We start from the raw sequence: 10,913 nt of genomic DNA, 5'->3' as shown, positions 1-10,913 counted from the left end.
CCTATAGGCACACTCACTGACACACACACAAGCTCACTACAGACAAGCTTACTGACAGATACACCCATATAAGCTCCCTTACTAGCAGGGACACACACACATCACAATCACTGTCATGGGCTGACACCTACCTGTCATAGAAGTCTGTGGGAAACTTGGAGGTTATGTGTCCATTTCCATTTCTTCCTTCCGGCGAGGTCAGCAGCGTTAGTGTGGGGGCTGGGCTTGTGTTTTGGAGGTGGGGCTTATGTGCGGTGGGTGGAGCAAAGAAGCACAGAATATCTGGGGATTTGGAACGGAGCCTTACAGTGCTCCCTCCAGCCCCCTGCAGCCTAAATGGGACCACACCAGCCCCCAGCACATCCCTCCTTCTTTCCCTCACACAGACACATGCTGTCACAGTCCGAGGGAAAATGATTTTAAAGGCACTTGCCTGTGGGCAGAGGGCAATGTTAAAAATCCAGGGGGAATGGCCTCCTTGCTCCCACTCCGGATGCCCATGGGAACATCATTGCCATGAAGGGGTGTACATGGTGTGCAAAAATCTCTAGGTAGGTGGTATGTGTCAAAGTAACGTCTACATGAATACCAGGACCCAAGGTCTCCCAGCAGAACATTGCCCAGAACATAAGACTACCTCCACCCACCTGCATTCTTCCCATAGTGCATCCTGCTGCTATCTCTTACCCAGGTAAACGATGCACCTGGCCATCCACCCGATCTAAAAGAAAACATGATTAGATCAGGCAACTTACTTTCATTGCTCCATTGTCCAGTGCTGATACTCATGTCCCCATTGAAGATGATTTTGGCAGTGGACAAAGGTCATCATGGACACTCTGACCGATTTGCGGCTGTGCAGGGGCAGAATTTACTAATACTATGTAATCTTTTGGTAGATAGTTCCCTGATACCATTGGAATTAGGGAGTTATCTACTAAGTGGCTGCAAGTTGCAGCTGCGGCACAAAAGCGGATCGGAGTTTCATTCATTAGAATGAAATTCCGATCAGAAGAAAGTCCCGAATTGTGTCCTAACATGAATGAACAATCACCTTCAGTAAATTTTAGTTTTTGTTTTCCTTTAACAAAAAATAGTGCTAAAGTGTTTTTATGCCATGTTTATGTAACAAAATGTCTGCTATTGCATGCTTGCCATTGCTGTCGTGGCATCTCAAGCTTCTTTGTATCTATTCACCTGCCCTGCACAAAAAAAATAATTTAAAAATGAAAGCAGTATAAATTGTGTTACGTACTTTGTCCAATTACTTCCTCATATTTAATTTTTTTTAATGTATTTTTTTATATGTTTTATTTTTACCAGATTTTTTCATAACAATACAAAGAAATATGTTCTCCATCCGAGCTTTGGATATACAGTATTAATACTTCAAAGATGGAGTTACATGGTACATTGTGAAGTAACATTTTTGTATTACATAACATTGTTTAGAACATAAGTACGGAGGACAAGCCATACATCTTAATTTTCACAGATTATTCACAGTATGGGCTAATGTTGGTGTGTTTACCTCTGTGATATAAGGGTGACCTCAGTAAAACCTAATTGTAACATATTGGCAGAGGTCTGTCTAAACCTTGTGATTATAGGCCCCATCCTCGGTCTAGATTTAAATTTTTTTACTTTATACGTATATCAAGGTTTAACAGCATAGACATATTGAAATTCAATGTGTATCATTGAAACACCTGAAACATAGTGTAAGAGATCTTAGTACCGGATGACATTTTTGAGGCAATCTTGCGTACGGGAGTGGCCCCTGCTTGGTTCCTGTGAAGTGTTTAATCTCGCCCCTTCCCTATTGCCTATTTTTTCTCTTTCAAGTATTGCACCCATGGTCCCCATATATCGGCAAAGATGTGATATTTGCCCAGGGCAGTCATTCTCAACTCCTCCAGTTTGTGGATGGTGTCAACCTTTTGGTACTATTTCCTCTTAGATAGCCTAGCAGACGGCTTCCAATTTTCCACTCTCACCAATTAGCTGTTGTCAGCAAGAAATAAATTAGAGAATTTAAAAAAAAAATTCGGTGAGATTGGGATTTGAAAGAAGAGGATCGTCTGAGGCTGGAGGGGCAGTTTTACGTTGCTTAGTTGTTCTGTAATACGTACAACCTCCATCCAGAACCCTATCCTCGAGCATGCTGGTAGGTTCTCACATCTCCAGCAGAGCGTTGAGTTTTGGGGATTGAATCTTTGGGCATCTACTGGGGTTACATAACACTGCAAGAGAAATTTGTAATTTGTTTCTTGCAAAGGTATGCTGGAGTGTGATCTCATCATTTTTGTAAATATGTGTACCCAATCCCTATCTTCCACCGGTTGTGAGAACCATTATGTCCCTTCCCTCATGAGGTAAGGTAAGCGCTTGCCTGTTTGGGATTGTATAAGGCAATAGCATTGGGATGTTACTTTTTTGGTAGGGGGCATCATGCACATTTTCTCAAACTGTGTTTCCTCTCTTGATGACCAATGTAGCAAACCTACATTAAAGTGCTTTAATTGGTGATATTGGAATGTCTGGGCTAGAGTGGGGTTGGTCTTATCTGTCAAGTTTTGGAGTGGTTTCATTCCCCCTCCTGTCACTATGCTATGGCACATAAGTCGCGTTTCCCATTGTGGGATCAGTGTGTAGTAGTAGTCCTCTTTTCCCTACCGGGAATAGATGATTGTGGGAGATCGGGTATTTAGGTGAGGGAGCCGGTGCGAATTCTGGAAGATGTTGCAATTTCTTCCATACTTTGAGTGTGGCTGTGATCGTAGGAAGGTCCTGGAGACTCCTTGGTAAGGCCTTTCAGGGAGTGTCTATTTTCATCTGTTCTATTTGTACCCAGTACTTCTAAATTCTGACTTGTGACCGTTTAATGATTGTCCCCAAGTGTGCAGCCTGGTGGTAGTGGAGTATGTTTGGGCATCCTAGTCCTCCCCCCTCCTTGGGTCTTGTCAGTATGTGGTAGGATATGCGCGGTCGCTTCTTGGTCCAGATTAATTTTGTAAGCAAGGACCGTGTTGTGTGGAAGAACTTATGCAGGATGTCTATGGGCAGGGTATTTAGGAGATCTAAAAGGCGTGGGAGGATATTCATGGTGATGATGTTAATCCGACTCATCCATCTAAAGTGGGGTTTGTCCCATGACTCAATGTCTTTCTGTACTGAGGCTAGGAGGCCTGGGAAGTTAGCGTAGTATAAAGACTTAGGTGAAGTGGTTATATGTACCCCCAGGTATTTTATCGAATGTGTGGCCCATTGAAATGGGTATATCCGCTTGAGGCCCGAGACTTGTGTGTTTGACTGGTTCAGGTTTAGGATGTTGATTTTAAAATTAGAGAGATCACTGTTTTTCCAAATTGTCTCCATCAAATGTGGCAAGCTGCTCTTAGGGTGTTCGATGATTAAGAGTTAGTCATCGGCAAACATCGACACCTTGTATTCCCGATTCTGTATGTGTACGCCCTCTATGGTTTGTCTTTTACGGACCTCCTGTAGGAGAGGTTCAAGGGCTAGGATGAATAAAAGGGGGTGAAAGGGGACAACCCTGTCGCGTGCCATTTGTAATCTAGAAGGACCCAGACAATTGCCCGTTTCAATTTAGCTGTATACTTGCCTGTATATCGCCTGGATCCACTAGAGCCATCTATTGCCAAACCTCAGTGCCTATAATGCCCATGAGAAAGGTCCAGTCCACCCTGTTAAATGCTTTTTCCGCATCAATCACCAATATTAAGGTTGGAGTGTTCTTTAGTTTAACTAAGTGAACTAGATTTATGATTTTGGAAGTGTTGTCTTTGGCTTCATATATGAATGAATGCGGCCTGATCATGGTGGACTAAATCTGGGAGGAAAGGTCGTAATCTAGATGCCAACATCTTAATAAAGACCTTGACATCTACGTTTATGAGAGACATCAGGCAATAGCTCGAGCACCTCTCCAAGTTCTTTCCCGGTTTGGGAAGCAAGGTTATAGTCGCTTCCAGGGTGGACTGAGGAATGTGTTGTTTAGGGGAGATAGCATTTATGGCCTCCAAAAAGTGCTCTTTTTGAAAGATTTTATAATACGTTGCCAAAAACCCGTCCGGGCCTGGGCTTTTATTATTTGGGGCTGATTTAACGGCGTGTCTGAGTTCGTCCAAAGTGAACGGCTCGTCCAAGGATCTGGAGAATTTTGTTGAATTTGTCCTTTAGGTAAGTATTTATTTCATCGGTTTTGGGTGGTCCTCCTTGTAAGTTGTAAAGGGAAGTATAGTAGTCGCAAAAGCCTCGGTTAAGACGGCTATGTCTTCCGTTGTCTATGCTAGTGTATTGTCTGCCTTCCTAATATTCAGGATGTGTGTTAACGTTTGTTTTTGCTTTAAGGTTTGTGCTAGCAGCCTAACATTCCTTTTCCCCTGAACGTAATATTTTAGTTTCGTCCATAATATGGCTTTTTTAGTCTTGTCTTGTAAGAGTGGACCTCAGTGCTATAAGAGTGTGGTATATTGGATCTGAGACGTTGTGTTTATGTGCCTCTTCAGTCTGTTTTATGTCTTCCAAAAGTTTGGTGATTTTTTTTGACATGTGATCCCCATTTAATCAGTTCCCCCCTGACTACTGCCTTATGTGCTTCCCATTGGGTATAGGGAGATGTATCCTTCATTTTAATTTCATTAAAGTAATGCCTTAACATGGTGCGGATTGAATCCTTAATCTGATTGAGTTCAGGAGGCTTGGATTCAATTTCCACAGGCCTTTAGGACTGGATGGTATGTGTATTGTGAGAAATATGGGTGAATGATCGGACCAGGTTATGATACCTATGGATGAGTCAGCTACTAGTGACAGTTCTCTGTGGGAGGTTAGGAAAAAGTCTATCTGGGAATGGGACTGATTTTGGGACCGAAAAATAGGTGTAATCCTTCGTCGTTGGGTGAAATACTCTCCAACAGTCGACTAATTTGTTGGAGTGTAGTATATGTCTAATTTGGTGTCTGGCTGTGGCTAAGTGCACTGGTTTAGGGCTGTGCGTTCTTTATCGGCATCCAGTGAAATATTAAAGTTCCTTCCTATTATCAGGGAACCGGCCATATTGTTTTGTACAATGGCCATGATTTTCCGAATGGTTCCACATTGGTGTTTGTTTGGGAGATAAACTGCCACAAGCGTGATAGGGGAGGATCTGATCAGCCCTTGGAGTATAATAAATCTCTCTGAGTCGTCTGTTATGTATTTTGAGTATGTGAAGGCGACTTTTGCCCCTATTAGGATGGCCACACCCCTCGATTTGCTTTTAGTAAAATTGTTGTAGAAAACGTGGGAGAATTTGGGATGCCTGAGGGTGGGAGCATCCCTTCCTCTTAAATATGTCTCTTGGACAAAGACCACGTCAACCCCTAGTCTGGTGAATTCATTGAGTACCATCCGCCTTTTTTCTGGTGTGTTGAGGCCCCGTACATTATATGAAAGAATATTGAGTGAGCCCATCTCAATTTTGGTACAGTGCCCCTAGTCTGCAATCACGTGGTACCTTATGTTATATACAAGTAGATGTGTGTATCTACGTTCAGGCATACTACAGTATTAGCAGTTTAAAATTTTAATCTTAGAAGATTTGCATAACTAAAATAATATTCAGAACAGATAAACAAAAACAATAATCAAACAACAATCACAAATATTCAAAAGCAATCACAAATATATACAATGCTCCCTTGGGTGTGTTAGCCATGAAGGAATCAATAATGTAAAAAAATACAATAGAAGACATTGACTCCTTTGATGTATAAGCATCTACTATCTCATTTCTTAGTCTCCTGTCTACTATTTTGGAGTCAGTACTAGTCCCTGTGTGTATCCAGCTATCAGAACTGGATCAGGATGTAGTGAATAAAGAAACCGGTGTATCAAGTTAAAGTACCGCTCAGGGCCTAATCGGTCCCAGGTCAAATGAGGGTGGGGGAGGGGTGATATATGATTCGGAGCTTTTCTCTGTTGTGTATGTCAGTGAAACTGTGCACCTAAAGGCTTAGTAGCTTGTGTTGTTTGGTTTTGCTAAGCCCCCAATAGCGGATAAGTGTCTCAGTGTACATGACAGCTAAATGTGTGTTGGGCTCCTCACACCCCGTCAACCTCACTTGAGGATCAATGTGGAATCAACACTGCCTGCTGGAATTGCAGTCTCAAGAGTCTGTGGGTTAGGAGTATCTCGAGCCCTTCGAAGAATAGATTTTACGTGTTAGTCCCTTCGTGGTCCTGAAGGTTGCCACTTGGATTTACTGAATGGGGAGTTCGGTGGTGATTTCAGATAGCTCTTTTCTGTCCTTCACGTAGTTTCCATCTGGGGGCGTTGAGGTAGTGCTGGCGTTCGAATAGTCTCTGTTACATCGTACCAGTCCATCACCTCCATATTTGGATGGCCCAGTTGTTTGGAGAAACCTGCGACGTCTGCTGCCGAGGAAAGAGAGATTTGTGCACCTTGATGAGTTGCAATGAGGGAAAATGGAAATCTCCATCGATATTTTATTCCCGCTTGTTGCAGTGCCTGGGTTACTGGCCTTAGTGCTCTTCTCCCTCTTAACGTCATCTAGGACAGATCTGGTAGAAACTGTATCTTGCGTTATTGTACAGAATCCCTGAGGCATCCCATGAGCTTTTCATAATTGCCTCTTTTTCGGCATAATAATGCAGTCTGCCAATGACATCGCGGGGTACATCTTGTGCCAGGCCTTTGGGCCTAAATGCTCTGTGCACCCTGTCCAGAAGAATTGGGGTTTCTGCTGAGCATTGCAGTACACTGTTAAATAAGGATTGTAAAATGGCATTGAGATCTTCAGTGGAATCACGTACCTCAGGTAGGCCCCGTTTCCTTATATTATTTCTCCGACCTCTATTGTCCAGGTCCTCCACATTTTTCACGTTGTGCATTAATTTAGAGTTTAGTACCTCATGTCTTTGCTCCAGAATGTGGAGCCTGTCTAATATCTGGTCTCTGCCCTCGTCCAGGTCTCTCACTCTGTTGCCGACTTGCCTTATTTCTGTCGCCAGGGAAGATATCTGGTCCTGAACGGAGGCCTCAAGCCAGGCCAGCATGGTGGCTTTGTCATCTTTCGATGGCAAGCTGTGCAGAATCTTTTATATATCCGACATTCTGAATGCAGACATTTGTTCTGATGGTGTTGGACTGTGTGGTGGAGAGTCACGTGGTAAAGATGGCGTCACCAGACTGTCGTCTGTATCCACCGCGAGTACTCTCACCTTATAAAAAAATATTTGTCTAGATCCCCGGCTTTTTTGTTCGCTCCCAGATTCGGGGGGGCCAGAGGAGCCACGGATTTCTTTGTATTGTCCATTTGGGTAAATTGAGGTATTCTTTTGGCTATATTAGATTCCGCTATCTGGGAGTTCACAGGAGATGCAACCGCTCACATGAAGAGTCAGGCCACGCCCATCCATATTTAATGTTTTAGACTACTTTTCAGAAGACAACACTTTTTATACATATGGTTGCCTGTAGGTTCTAATATAAGTCAACGTGGCACACTAATTTGTCAAAAGTGAAAAGTGTCCATAATTTAGTTAGCTGTACTTAAAGTCAAGTGCAGAATTGTTTGCAGAAAATTTTCCAGGACTGCAATACATGTCCCAGTATACCAGTAATAAGGTGTTTACAGCCATGAGTAATTTCTACTGCAGTCATTAACCCCTTCAGGACCGGACTGTTTTTGCGATGTTTGTACGTTAAGGACCAGAGCTATTTTAACACTTTTGTGGTGTTTGTGTTTAGCTGTAATTTTCCGCTCTCTCATTTACTGTTCCCATACAAGTTATATATTGTTTTTTTCAGGACAAGAAGGGCTTTCTTTACATACCATTATTTGTATCATTTCATATCATTTACTTTAAAAAAAATAGTAAAATATGGTGAAAAAAACCCAAAAAAACGTGTTTTTTGACTTCTACTTAAAAAATATTTTACTGATCTACAAAATCGAATGAAACAAACTGCTAAATAGATTAAACATTTTGTCCTTAGTTTAAAAACACCCAATGTTTACGTGTTTTTTTGCTTTTATTTGCAAGTTATAGGGCTATAAGTACAAGTAGGAAATTGCGGTTTCAAAATTTACATTTTTCAAATGTATCAATAGTGACATTGTACCACTGTTATGTCATAAATCTCCAAAAAACACCCCACATGTATATATTTTTCTTAAACTAGATAACCCAGGGTATTCATCTAAGAATATTTTGATACTTTCTATGCAGCCATTTTACCATAAACCTTTGTCAAACTTTGCATAGGTAGTTTATTTTTTTTATTTTTTTCACATAAATTGCAATTCAGGTATAAATTCACAGATTTTGTTAGGTGTCACTACCAAACAACACCCCAATATGTGTTCAGTAACATCTCCCGAGTACAGGGATACCCCCCATGTATAGGTGTTTTGGGTTGTTTGGGGGCTAAAAGGCCACATTTTGCAGGTGCGCATATCAGTTTCCCAGCTCGGAATTTTGACATGTAGTCAACCTGCATGCATGTCCTATTTGGGACATTTTTGAAGCCGGCCAATGTATTTTACCCCCATCAAACCATATATTTTTGAAAAGTAGACACCCTAGGGTATTTCACATGGTGGAATTTTTACACTTTCCATGCACTAATTCTACCACCAGGCTTTGTCAAACATTGAGTTAGTAATTTTTTTTCTGTTTTTTTCACACACATTGTACTTTAGGCATGAATTAACAGATCCTGTTATGTGTCACTGCCAAACAACACCCCAATATGTGTTCAGTAACATCTCCCGAGTACAGGGATACCCCCCATGTATAGGTGTTTTGGGTTGTTTGGGGGCTAAAAGGCCACATTTTGCAGGTGCGCATATCAGTTTCCCAGCTCGGAATTTTGACATGTAGTCAACCTGCATGCATGTCCTATTTGGGACATTTTTGAAGCCGGCCAATGTATTTTACCCCCATCAAACCATATATTTTTGAAAAGTAGACACCCTAGGGTATTTCACATGGTGGAATTTTTACACTTTCCATGCACTAATTCTACCACCAGGCTTTGTCAAACATTGAGTTAGTAATTTTTTTTCTGTTTTTTTCACACACATTGTACTTTAGGCATGAATTAACAGATCCTGTTATGTGTCACTGCCAAACAACACCCCAACATGTGTTCAGTAACATCTCCCGAGTACAGGGATACCCCCCATGTATAGGTGTTTTGGGTTGTTTGGGGGCTAAAAGGCCACATTTTGCAGGTGCGCATATCAGTTTCCCAGCTCGGAATTTTGACATGTAGTCAACCTGCATGCATGTCCTATTTGGGACATTTTTGAAGCCGGCCAATGTATTTTACCCCCATCAAACCATATATTTTTGAAAAGTAGACACCCTAGGGTATTTCACATGGTGGAATTTTTACACTTTCCATGCACTAATTCTACCACCAGGCTTTGTCAAACATTGAGTTAGTAATTTTTTTTCTGTTTTTTTCACACACATTGTACTTTAGGCATGAATTAACAGATCCTGTTATGTGTCACTGCCAAACAACACCCCAACATGTGTTCAGTAACATCTCCCGAGTACAGGGATACCCCCCATGTATAGGTGTTTTGGGTTGTTTGGGGGCTAAAAGGCCACATTTTGCAGGTGCGCATATCAGTTTCCCAGCTCGGAATTTTGACATGTAGTCAACCTGCATGCATGTCCTATTTGGGACATTTTTGAAGCCGGCCAATGTATTTTACCCCCATCAAACCATATATTTTTGAAAAGTAGACACCCTAGGGTATTTCACATGGTGGAATTTTTACACTTTCCATGCACTAATTCTACCACCAGGCTTTGTCAAACATTGAGTTAGTACATTTTTTTCAGTTTTTTTCACACACCTTGTACTTTAGTCCTGAATTATCAGATCCTGTTATGTGTCACTGCCAAACAACACCCCAATATGTGTTCAGCAAGATCTCCTGAATACAGTGATACCACCCATGCATAGGCTTGTCGGGTTCTTTGGGGGCTAAAAGGCCACGTTTGGCAGGTGCGCTTATCAGTTTCCCAACTTGGAATTTTGACATGTAATCAACCTGCGCCCATGTCCCATTTGAGCCAATGTATTTTACCCCCATCAAACCATATATTTTTGAAAAGTAGACAACCCAGGGCATTTTAAATTGTGGTATTTTAACACTTTTCATGCACTGAATTCTACCACCAGCCTTTGTCAAACTTTTGGATAGTAATCTTTTTTTGTTTCTTTGTCACACACATTGTACTTTAGGCATGAATTAACAGATCCTGTTACGTGTCACTGCCAAACACTGCCCAATATGTTCAGCAACATCTCTTGAGTACAGTGATACCCCCCATGTATATGGTTGCCGGGTTGTTTGGGGGCCAAAAGGCAACAATCAGAACTTGTACATGTCAGTTTTTCATCTTGATATATAGGTATGCTTGGTCTATCTTCAGTTTGACATATTTTTGTACCCCCCAGTTAATGTTACCATCATGCCAATATGTATAGTATATATTTTTATAAAGTAGACATCAAATGTTATAGAGGATGGGGTGTTTTGACTTCTTTCCCCCAACCATTTTTCCCCCCAAAGAAAGTGTAGTGGTATTTTCTTTATTCTGGTTTTTATGCACACGTCATCTGGTTTTGGACAGCTGGTTATGTGTTACTGCCAGAAAACTTGTTAGGCCAAATGTGCAGGTAGCAAATGTACATTTAGCAGCAATCTTTAAACTGACTCCTGCAAATAGAATCTAAATGGAGATTTGGGGGAAGGAAACTGACTAACAAAAAAATGGCTGCTTTCCAAAGAAACAGAAAATAAAATAAAAATTCAGGAACACTTCTTACAACTGTTCTGTGTGGTACTGCTTGAAACATG

General features: G+C 41.5%; 1 protein-coding gene across 1 annotated transcript in view; it reads right to left on the bottom strand.

The window, feature by feature from the left end:
- Positions 1–10,913, bottom strand: part of JMJD6 (jumonji domain containing 6, arginine demethylase and lysine hydroxylase) — a 363,289-nt gene that overhangs the window by 15 nt on the left and 352,361 nt on the right. The window lies entirely within an intron of this gene.

Source organism: Pelobates fuscus, chromosome 6 (genome assembly GCF_036172605.1).
Source record: "Pelobates fuscus isolate aPelFus1 chromosome 6, aPelFus1.pri, whole genome shotgun sequence".
Lineage (NCBI taxonomy): Eukaryota > Metazoa > Chordata > Amphibia > Anura > Pelobatidae > Pelobates > Pelobates fuscus.
This window is presented reverse-complemented; position numbering and strand designations above follow the sequence as displayed.